Source organism: Tachypleus tridentatus, chromosome 1 (genome assembly GCF_004210375.1).
Source record: "Tachypleus tridentatus isolate NWPU-2018 chromosome 1, ASM421037v1, whole genome shotgun sequence".
Taxonomy (NCBI): Eukaryota; Metazoa; Arthropoda; class Merostomata; order Xiphosura; family Limulidae; genus Tachypleus; species Tachypleus tridentatus.
In genome coordinates this window covers 119,974,750-119,986,296 of record NC_134825.1, presented here as the reverse complement: position 1 = coordinate 119,986,296, position 11,547 = coordinate 119,974,750, and positions in this window count along the sequence as shown.

Here is an 11,547-nt window from a genome sequence, read left to right as displayed (position 1 = left end):
TAAACCAAAATTAATATTAAATTAAAGTACATCTCTTCTGTTCTGACATCTATCTGCCAAAAACACGCGAACTTGGAGTTGCTTTCGACAAGACTGAAATGTTTCTTGGTATTTTCACGGACCGTTCGATATCTGTGAAACGTCGGATTACCAAACTACGTCAGTAATCCGATATTGTGTAGTTGCGAACAAAAATGCTTTAAAGGTAAAGCGACGTTCTTTTTGCTCCTCCCCCCTCCAGTGGCTCAGCGGTATGTCTGCGGACTTACACCGCTAAAATCCGGGTTTCGATACCCGTGGTGGGCAGAACACAGATAGCCCCTTGTGTAGCTTTGTGCTTAATTAAAAAAAAAAAAAGAATGTCTACTCTCTCAGTTTTAACCGTATTCTGTCTTGACTGGTTAGTCTACATGTTTAAAATTCAATATAATCTAATCGTATTCTGCCTTGACTGCTTAGTCTACATGTTTAAAATTCAATATAATCTAACCGTATTCGGCCTTGACTGGTTAGTCTACATGTTTAAAATTCAATATAATCTAACCGTATTCTGCCTTGACTGCTTACTCTACATGTTTAAAATTCAATATAATCTAACCGTATTCTGCCTTGACTGCTTAGTCTACATGTTTAAAATTCAATATAATCTAACCGTATTCTGCCTTGACTGGTTAGTCTACATGTTTAAAATTCGATATAATCTAACCTTATTCTGCGTTGACTGGTTAGCCTACATGTTTAAAATTCAATATAATCTTTAAAAGCAGCACTAAACCGACTACTATTGAAAAAAACCACAGATTACAGTGTAGAATGTACAGACTGTAATAATTTCTATACAGGGGAGACAGGTAGAAATTTAAGTTCTAGAATAGTAGAATATGAACGTGTTCCGTCGCGCGTTAACCAACAATTTAAAAATACGGAAGGTTTTAATGAAAACTTAATATTAATAGACGCAAAATAAAAAAATCTTTCTAAATAAAGGTTTGTATTTCTTTTTTTATTAATTAAAACAAAAGAAGTAGGTTTATACTTATGTCAGCTTAAGGTTATGTGTTTGACGTCACCAATTGTGTTGACCACCTGACAATGCAACGTTAACAGTGGCGAAACGTTGTTTTTAAATGTTGTACAGTGTGAGATACGTCTAACATTCTATATTCATAGTCTATACGTTCTTACTTTGTCTGTTTAACACCCTTATTTAAACTATTTCTAACAGAAAGCCGTGAAGGATGTTCGTGGTTTATAGATGGTATTTTGTACAACGTGTATAAATTCGGTGACGTCTCATCAAAGCATGTTATCAAGATAGTACTTGTACTACCCGTATATTACATTATATTACCCCTAATTTTGAGTTACTGAGCAGAGGGACGACACTTACTCATATTCATCCTACCAGCGACGCCAAGGGTTTGACTTTCCCAGTTAAAATGTCTGTAGATTAAAGTGCGAGAAGTACTTTTATGGCAAACAAGGTACAGGTTGTTTTGAATTAAGCACAAAGCTACACAATGGGCTATTTGTGCTCTGCCCACCACGGGTATCGAAACCCGGTTTTTAGCGTTGTAAGTCTGCAGACATACCGCTGAGCCACTGGGGGGCACTTCTAATAAACTCAAATTTAATGACCAAGATAAACCTGATGTGTTTGAAAAGATAACACTGCAATAAGGAAGTAAAACAATTGTAATTATATTTTAGATACATTAATGCAAACTGAAACATTTTAGCTGTACCATTGTATGGTACAAGAACATAATATCTCGTGACTTTACAGACACAAAACGAATATGTAATAATTATGTAAATATTCGTTTGTTTGAAATTAGATATGAAGCTCCACAATGGACTATCTGTTCTCTGCCAACCACGGGTATCGAAATCTGGAGTAGAGCTGTGCGAGTCCATATCCGTAGACACACCGCTGTCGCTCGGGGACTATAAATGTTCAATAGCCAATAGTTATTATTTCCTTTTTAGCGTATGCACTAAAAAGGTATTGACAGATTACGTCTTTGTCGGATTTCTAACAAAAAAAAAACAGCTCGTAATCACATAATATAATATTTTTGTCATATTTGTAATATTACAGTGATTACTGAAATTATTTCAAAGCAAGGTTTGTTTGATGTGCAAAGCTATTTTGTTTACGAGTGAGAGAAATAAATGTCTAATAACTTGTTACATTCCACTGTTGAATTAAATTGTTTGTTTGTTTTGAAATTCGCACAAAGCTACTCGAGGGCTATCTGTGCTAGCCGTCCCTAATTTAGTAATGTAAGACTAGAGGGAAGGCAGCTAGTCATCACCACCCACCGCCAACTCTTGGGCTACTCTTTTTAGGAACGAATAGTGGGATTCACCACCACATTACAACGGCTCCACGGCTGAAAGGGCGAGCATGTTTGGTGCGACCGGGATTCGAACCCGCGACCCTCGGATTACGAGTCGAACGCCTTAACACACTTAGCCATGCCGGGCTGGGTGAATTAAATACACACGTGTTATTAAAGTATACGTTCTCTATCAATAGACGTTAAAATATTTTAACATTTTCCAGTTAAACTTTTTTCTCATGATATTGAAATTCGGTGATTTTAATAAGGCACATTTTTTCTTCTACATTCCACATTTTTTCCATGACAAACACTCCAAAGTTTGATTTCAACAGTGTCAGCAGTTTTATCACATTGAATGTCACGTTCAATTGATTTCAATCTGCTTAAATAAAAAAAAAGACTGTACATGCCTTCAATCTACAGGAAATATTTTGCTTAACGTGCAGAAATGTGAAATAGTTTTACACATTTCTACATTTTTATGTCTATATTAATAATTTTCTTTTTTGAATTATCTAATACACGGTATTCATTTATTTCCACAGCTGTTTGAATCATAAAGCACCCTCCCTTAAAAAGACAACAAAAAACAATCAACTCGTGTAAATGTGAACATTATTCAGTTTGAAGTTTCATGTTAACTAATATACTTGTGTATATTAATTAACGTGTGTTTGTTTAGATTTTGGACAACATTATCACAAATAATTTTATTACACTTGGTTTAATAATGATTATTATTACTATTTTATGTAGGAAAAAAACAACATTAATTGTTGTTTGTTTGTTTTTATCTGAAGTTTTAACTAACACTGCAGTTAAAAAAATAGATTCATGGATTAGTGTCTAATAATTGCTTGTTGTTTTTACTTTCTCGCACAATCACACAAAATCTGCTTTGGTCTTTCCTAACTTAGCTGTGTAAGACTAGGAGGGAAGACATGTAATCATCACTATCTACCGAGCTCCCCAGTGGCTCAGCGGTATGTCTGCGGACTTACAATGCTAAAAACCGGGTTTCGATACCCATGGTGGGCAGAGCACATATAGCCCATTCTGTAGCTTTGTGCTTAATTTAAAACAACAACAACAACCATCTATCCGCCAACTCTTAGGCTTCTCTTTTCCCACTATTTGTTGGTCAGGTGATTACCCTCACATTCCGAGTCAAGTGCCCTAACCACCTGGTTATGCCGGGCCACAATTCATATCTATAATAATAAAAAAAAACACAGTAATTGCCTTTTTACTTGTCTAGTAGTCCTTCAAGAGCTTAATATTAACCAATGAAAGTGAAGCTTAGAACTGTAAACGTCTACGACAATAAATATTGTTGTTTCTGGGTTCTGTGCTGGAAGATCCACTCTTTAAAATGTACAAGTATACAACGTTTGATTTGCAAATATATTACATAATCAATATAAAAATGTATAACTGTTATGAAAGCTCATACCCTCTCTCTCTGGCACTCTCTCTAGGCATTGTTTAGTCTTAACAGTTCACTTCACAAACTGCATTGTCATTAGGCCTACCATCGTTTAGAGATAACGACGTACTATAAATCTGATACGAACATATAATTATGAAAAGCATACAAGAACTATTATACCATTCTTGTGTATAAGTTATGGAACCACGTGTAGAATATTATATGAACAGTAATGAACTACACATCAATAAAGCTGCCAAACGTGTAGAATATTATATAAACAGCAATGGATAAAAACAAGTTCACTGACTAAACTTGTTGAAACTATAATTAGTGGTAGGAAATATACAACAAATAATCTTTATCTTAATTATATTATACGATTTTGTCTTAAATATTAGCGTAGCTGGTTGGAAAACCAGTGATTTTAAATAAAGCGTCAGATTCAACTTCATTCTGCAGTATGAAGGGTAGCTCGTGATTGGGCCTGGCATGGCCTAGCGTGTTAAGGCATGCGACTCGTAATCTGAGGGTCACGGGTTCGCGCCCGACTCGCACCAAACATGCTCGCCCTCCCAGCCGTGGGGGCGTTATAATGTGACGGTCAATCCCACTATTCGTTGGTAAAATAGTAGCCCAAGAATTGGCAGTGGGTGGTGATGACTAGCTACCTTCCCTCTAGTCTTACACTGCTAAATTAGGGACGGCTAGAACAGATAGCCCTCGAGTAGCTTTGTGCGAAATTAAAAAAAACAACAACATACATATCGTGATTGATTGTTATAATAGTTAAACTTCAAGTTTACAGATCGTATAACAACACACACTTATAAAGATAGATAAACTTTAGCTCAAGGGAGCTTGCAAAACCTCATATTAAAAATAAATTTTCTATTACAAATTAATCACTCTGGTAGCTTGATTTAAAATTATTTTAAATTAGAGCGATTGTACAAATATTAGGAGAAAAGTACTGCTAAATAAAAAAGTTATATAGGACTGACTATTGAACTGGCTAAATATCTATATTACTATCTTCCCCACTGGCGAAACAAATAGAACCAGTATTTACAATTATTAGTTGTTAATTTATTGTAAAATAGTCATAAAAGTATTGTTTTTTATTCATCGATAAGTTATTTATACGAGAGCACTCGTGTGACTGGTATATGGCGAGTCAAGAAGCTGTTTTACTCGATAAACGGCTCGAGTGCGTTAACGTGTTACCAACCAGGTTAGAAAGATCTGATTAAAGTGGACAACAGCCGAGTGAGGTCGCGTGAGGTGTTTACACGATGAACTTGGTCATAAATTTGATACCCTCTTCTAGATCTTGTCAGGTGCATTGCACTGTAATCTCAAACTCTTCTATAGCTGCTTCGGGGTGGTAGTAGTTTAGTCAGTCCTGGTTGCGAAATGTACATATTTATAGAGTGTACAGTGTGTCACCAATACCTTTTAGCTTGGTGGTTGAAATTAAGTACCTTAATAAACCTTAATACAAGAACATTGCACTGTGTGATTTAAATAGGAAAAAATTAAATAATTTGCTTTCGGAGCAAACATATAGATATTATAAACGTACTTAAGAATGGGAGAGGTTGAAGCAGAACACAAAAATAAATGAAACGTCATTGTTTGCACTGTATGATTTCGATTTGCTGTTTTTAACGCAGGCCTTCCTTTTGATTTTGTTTATTTAACTTTATTAGTATTAATTTTCTGATAACATAAACTCCATCAATAAGTTAATGTTCACGTGAAAGTTCGGTGTCCGATCTCTGCCTGTTAAGTACTTTTCTTTCTTTCTTTGTTTGAAGTTATGTACAAAGTTACACAATGGGCTATCTGTAATATACCCACCACAGGTATCAAAACCTGATTTCTAGCGTTATAAGTCCGCAGATATCCCGCTGTGCTAGTAGACGGCGCGTTTGTGTCGTGTCCATTTTTTCTTATAGCAACGCCACATCGGACTATCTGCCGTGTTTACTAAGGGGAATCGAACCCCTGATTTTAGCATTGTAAATCCGAAGACTTACCGCTGTACCAGAGCGTGACATTTGTGTCGTTGAAGGGAAATTAAAACTCTCGTACTCAATTCATTTTATCTTATGTCAGTAAGTAGTATTATAAAAAAAATTGAGTATGCAAATTAGCAAGTCACGTGATAAGCGCAACAATTACAAAATTACGGTGGAAAAAAATTCAGTATCTGTGCTAAATTAACTTTGCTTGACCTTCATGAATAAGACCATGTAACACTTTCTTCTGATGCAAAGTATTTCAGATGGCTTTGCACAACAGAGTAATATGGATCAATTTAGGGTACCAGGACTGTAAGGAAGAGATCCGCAACAGGTTATACCCTTATCGTGATAAGCTAAAAGTATGACGTTTTGTAGTAGGTATTATTTCACGAACAAATATCCAAGAGTAAAAGCTGTCTACGTGGCTCAGGAAACAATATGCAAGATAATCCATAAGTATTTCTGTCGGAAATCTAATAAATATCATATTTACACAAGTTAATTCCACTTAAGTAGCCGAAATATGAAAAGAGGTTTTTCCACATCAATACGTGACGGTCAAATAAATGGACGCAACACCTATATATTAGGGTAATTGAACTGTTGAAACAAGTACTATGAAACTGCCGAAAATATATCTACATTAGATGGATTATGAAAAACCAAGTAGTAGAAAAGGTGAGCTTTGGACATGACATCCCTACGACTTAGTCTTCCGTTCCAACGAAATTACGTTGCACGCCAAGATGCAAGGTCGTGAGATATAACATTACCGTAAGTGGGAACATATTCTGTACCAATATGGGGAGATGTGTTTTAATGTAACATATAACATTCTAGCCTATAATTCAATTTTTATTCTCGACAAGAATGTATACAAATATTCATTATGTATAACGTTATCGTATATTGACTTGACGAATATGTTTGTTTGTTTTTCAAATTTCGCACACAGCTTCTCGAGGGCTATCTGTGCTAGCCGTCCCTAATTTAGCAGTGTAAGACTAAAGGGAAGGCAGCTAGTCATCACCACCCACCGCCAACTCTTGGGCTACTCTTTTACCAACGAATAGTGGGATTAACCGTCACATTATAACGCCCCCATGGCTGCAAGGCGAGCATGTTTGGCGCGATGGGGATGCGAACCCATGACCCTAAGATTACGAGTTGCACGCCTTAACACGCTTGGCCATGCTGGGCCTGATGAATATGAAAGCATGACATTTAGTTATGAGAAATGCGGATAGCCAACACTAATTATTAAAGGAACAAATAGTGAAGGATCTCAAAAATTATATATTTCGTATAGAAAGGAACCAACAAATCTCGAATCGCTTCCGACGTAATGGAAAATAAGAAATTGTTCTGGTGACTGCTTTCACAGGGACAGGAAACAATAATGATATAATTTGGATAGAATGAAAAAGAAATACAAATCCATTAAATTAGGATTAAATTTAACGCCCTTTAATGGATGTTTTGTTTCCTATTATCTCCAAAACTTGTCGTGCAAGTCAACCTATGTGAAATTCCAGAGATTGAAATAGATCTCTCCAATGGGTTGAGTTCTGCTTAACGCTTCAGTGGACATACATAAAAGACCAGTGAAACAGTAACACCACCTAGGGAGAGATTTCAACGTTTGTAGGCTTAAAGCTGTATTCAGACTAAGCTGTCTCTTCCTTTATGTCTGTATTATTATTATTATTATTATAATTAAGGTAATGCTGAATCTTTTGCGTCGTCGTACATTGCATTTGTATACTTTGATTAATTACACTTGCGTTACGAAAAACCGTGCTTAACAATCGTGTAATTTGTAGATTTTAAATATTTGAGTGCAAACATATGTGGCAAACAGCAATATGTGTTTCCAAGAATACAAACATTATTAAACAATATTTACATTTTAATCGATTCTGAATATATTTCAACAAATTCTAGTTTTTCTACGATTTATCACTCCAAAATTGGACATTAATTATTCGTTTTTTTATTACTTTCGGACATAATAACCTAATTCGAATATATGAATGTAATTTGTGGACAATCCATTAAATCTTTAGATAGTGGTCTCAGGAGAACTTGATATATATGTATATATATACGGGCAATGGCCAACCTAGTGGCACAGCGGTTTGTCTGTAAACTTATAAAGCTAGAAACCGACTGGGCAAAGCACAGATTGTGTAGCTTTGTGCTTAATTCCAAACCAACCAATAAGACTACGGATGAAAATGAAATTATATAACTTAAGAGTTATAACTTTTTAACAAAAAACACGCAATAGAAAAAAGGGAATAAAAGTTCCCATGCTCAACCACATGTGAAATGAAACCACATGTGAAATGACATTAGATAATCATCAGTTTTAATGTAACTGGTCGCAACTGGAACGAAGAAACGATTGAAAGAGTCTTTGTACCACTTCGTCCAAGACTGATTTTTTTTGTTTGTTTGTTTTTAATTTCACGCAAAGCTAGCCGTCCCTAATTTTGCAGTATAAGACTAGAGGGAAGGCAGCTAGTCATCACCACTCACCGCCAACTCTTGGACTACTCTTTAACCAATGAATAGTGGGACTGACCGTTACATTATAACGTTCCCACGGCTGAAAGGGCGAGCATGTTTGGTGCGACGGGGATTCGAACCCGCGACTCTCGGATTACGAGTCGAGTGCCTTAACCCAACTGGCCATGCCGGGCCTAAGATAAAAGTACAGTGAAACAATGAAATGACGAATGTTTACGTTAAAAATGTCCATTAAAGATATATACAACTGATATTAAATACGAAATACAGTAGAACAGTTTTAGTTCTATAGAATTATAGAAGTTATTAAAAAAAAAACTTAAATTATGTGTAATTTTTATAGATATTTCACATCTATGCGGCTTGTAGTTAGAATATGAAAGTCATATAATGAAATGTTATGAATAGTGGTTTCATTGTGTATGTCTGCGTGTGTGTGTGAATACCTGAAGTAGACGGAGATAATAATATCTGACCAATTCTGAAGATCGCGGGTTCGAGTCTCCGTCACATCAAACATGCTCGCCCTTTCAGCCGTGGGGGCATTATAACGTATCGATCAATCCCACTATTCGTTGGCAAAAGAGTAGCCCAAGAGTTGGTGATGGTTAGAGATGGCTCGCTGCCTTCCATTCCCTCTAGTCTTACATTGCAAAATTAGGGATGGATAGAGCAGATAGCCCTCGTGTAGCTTTGCGCGAAAATTCAAAACAAATAATCCTACTTTTCTGAATGTTTCAATTATTCCAAAATTAAAGCACGTAACCTGTGATATTTATTTAAACAATTATTTAAAATTTAAAAGAAATACTCCTGCAGACCAGAAGAACACTAAACTAGTAGACAAAATTTTATAACTCGAGCTTTTAGAATAATACAAACAAAATTTTATAACACAAACCATTGAAAAATAATAGTAAATAATAACAATAATAGTAAATCGTTGACCATAATTTTAAGATGACATTCCGTGAGATAAACAGAAACAAAATGTGTACAAGTTGCTACAAAGCGGCTTTATCATGTCCTTTTGCTTTCAATATAAACCAGATTGGATAAAAAAAAAATCAGATAGTAAAATCACATTTGATTTGAGGAATTCAGCTTAGTTGTAACTTATGTAACCACGTGTAAACTGTGAAACGTATAAATTTAAAAAGAAATCCACTTAGTTATTTTTATGGACAAGAGTTTTTTTGGAATGTGTAGATTATACATGGACAGCTCTTATGGGTTTGCGATTGCATAATATAAGCAAGAAGTAAGCAAATCTATGTAGTTTACTGTTATTTTTGTCACGAGTTTGTTCAGTTTTAAGCATCTATATTAGATTACATTAATTTTTTCTATGTGTATAAAGTCGAGAGTGTTATGCTTCACAGGTGAAATATGACCAAGCATTCCACTGTTTCAACAAATAACCACTCTCCAGTGGCTTAAGATGTTGAGGTTTCGATACAGATTGTCCATTGTGAAGCTTTGCGCATAACAACAATCAAAGCAAACCAACAAATAGATATAATTAAAATTAGCCTTGCGCTAACTTTACTTAAATTTGTCATGTGAGGGCTTGAGTTATACTCAGCTGTTTACAAGTGTCATACGGAGTTGCACCAAAGTTTCAACCTCGTGGAAAACATTCGGCTGAATTCAAAGTTCAATAAACAGGATCCACAAAAAGCTTTACCGCCTTTGAAGATATTCTATGTTGTTGTTTTCTTTTACATGATAAAGTTTATTATAAATGGCTTCAGTTGGATGCAAGTATATCCTTGTTGAGAAATTAAATACATTAATTAAAAATAATTAACCCACTTAACGAACCCATGCATAAAATAAGTTTTCCACTCCAGAAAAACTAGTCGTATCAGATGAAGAATACATCTGTTATTAATGATAGTCTGCAGACCAGTCATAAGTCAGATCTGCTACCAGCACAGCAAGAGAAGTAAGCAATGCTGACGATGATGCTAGGGGTTGTCTATTGCACTTCAACCAATAGTTAACATTAGTGCACTAACACACACACGAAGTTACCAGCTGAGGATAATACTAACAATACACAGAAACGACAATCTAGAACTCTCAAATTATGGTTCGAATTAAACCTGATTCACAGTTAGGGTAATAAAATACTTGTAAGGCTATACTGATAATTTAAAGTAGTCTGTGAGAGGAGGAGTGTTGCTCATACACTGAAACATCAGAAACAAAAAGTTGATTGTGAACAGCAAGTTTACTTGTTATTTCCTCCTTTGTACATTTACAATATAATTTTTTTTAAATAGAAGCACTTAACTTTAAATAAGTATAGGAGATATTACAGTTTTAAAAGCAAACAAATAATCACAGCTTTTCGAAAACAATAGTTAGTTGACAAGTTTCAGAGGTGTAGTTCTAGGTGTTTCGGTTTGCTAGTCGTATCAGATGAAGAATACATCTGTTATTAATGATAGTCTGCAGACCAGTCATAAGTCAGATCTGCTACCAGCACAGCAAGAGAAGTAAGCAATGCTGACGATGATGCTAGGGGTTGTCTATTGCACTTCAACCAATAGTTAACATTAGTGCACTAACACACACACGAAGTTACCAGCTGAGGATAATACTAACAATACACAGAAACGACAATCTAGAACTCTCAAATTATGGTTCGAATTAAACCTGATTCACAGTTAGGGTAATAAAATACTTGTAAGGCTATACTGATAATTTATCTATATAAAGTGATACACAGTATACTGTCAGCACCAATGATTTATCTATATAAAGAGATATATATTACAGTAACAGCATCAATGATTATATATATATATAAGTGATATACAGTATAGTGACAGCACCAATGATTTATCTTGACTTACAAAAATTCTAGCCTCAAAGCCTCAGTTAAGTTTGTTCTGAAGTATTTATTTTGTCGGCCCGGCATGGCCACGTGGGTTAAGGCGTTCGACTCGTAATCTGAAAGTTGCGGGTTCGAATTCCCTTCGCACCAAACACGCTCGCCCTTTCAACCGTGGGGGCGTTATAATGTGACTATTCTTTGGCAAAAGAGTAGTCTCAGAGTTGGCGGTGGGTGGTAATGACTAGCTGCCTTCTCCCTAGTCTTACGCTGCTAAATTAGGAACGGCTAGCGCAGACAGCCCTCGAGTAGCTTTGCGCGAAATTCAAAAGACAAAAAACAAACAAACAATATTGATAACCAGGA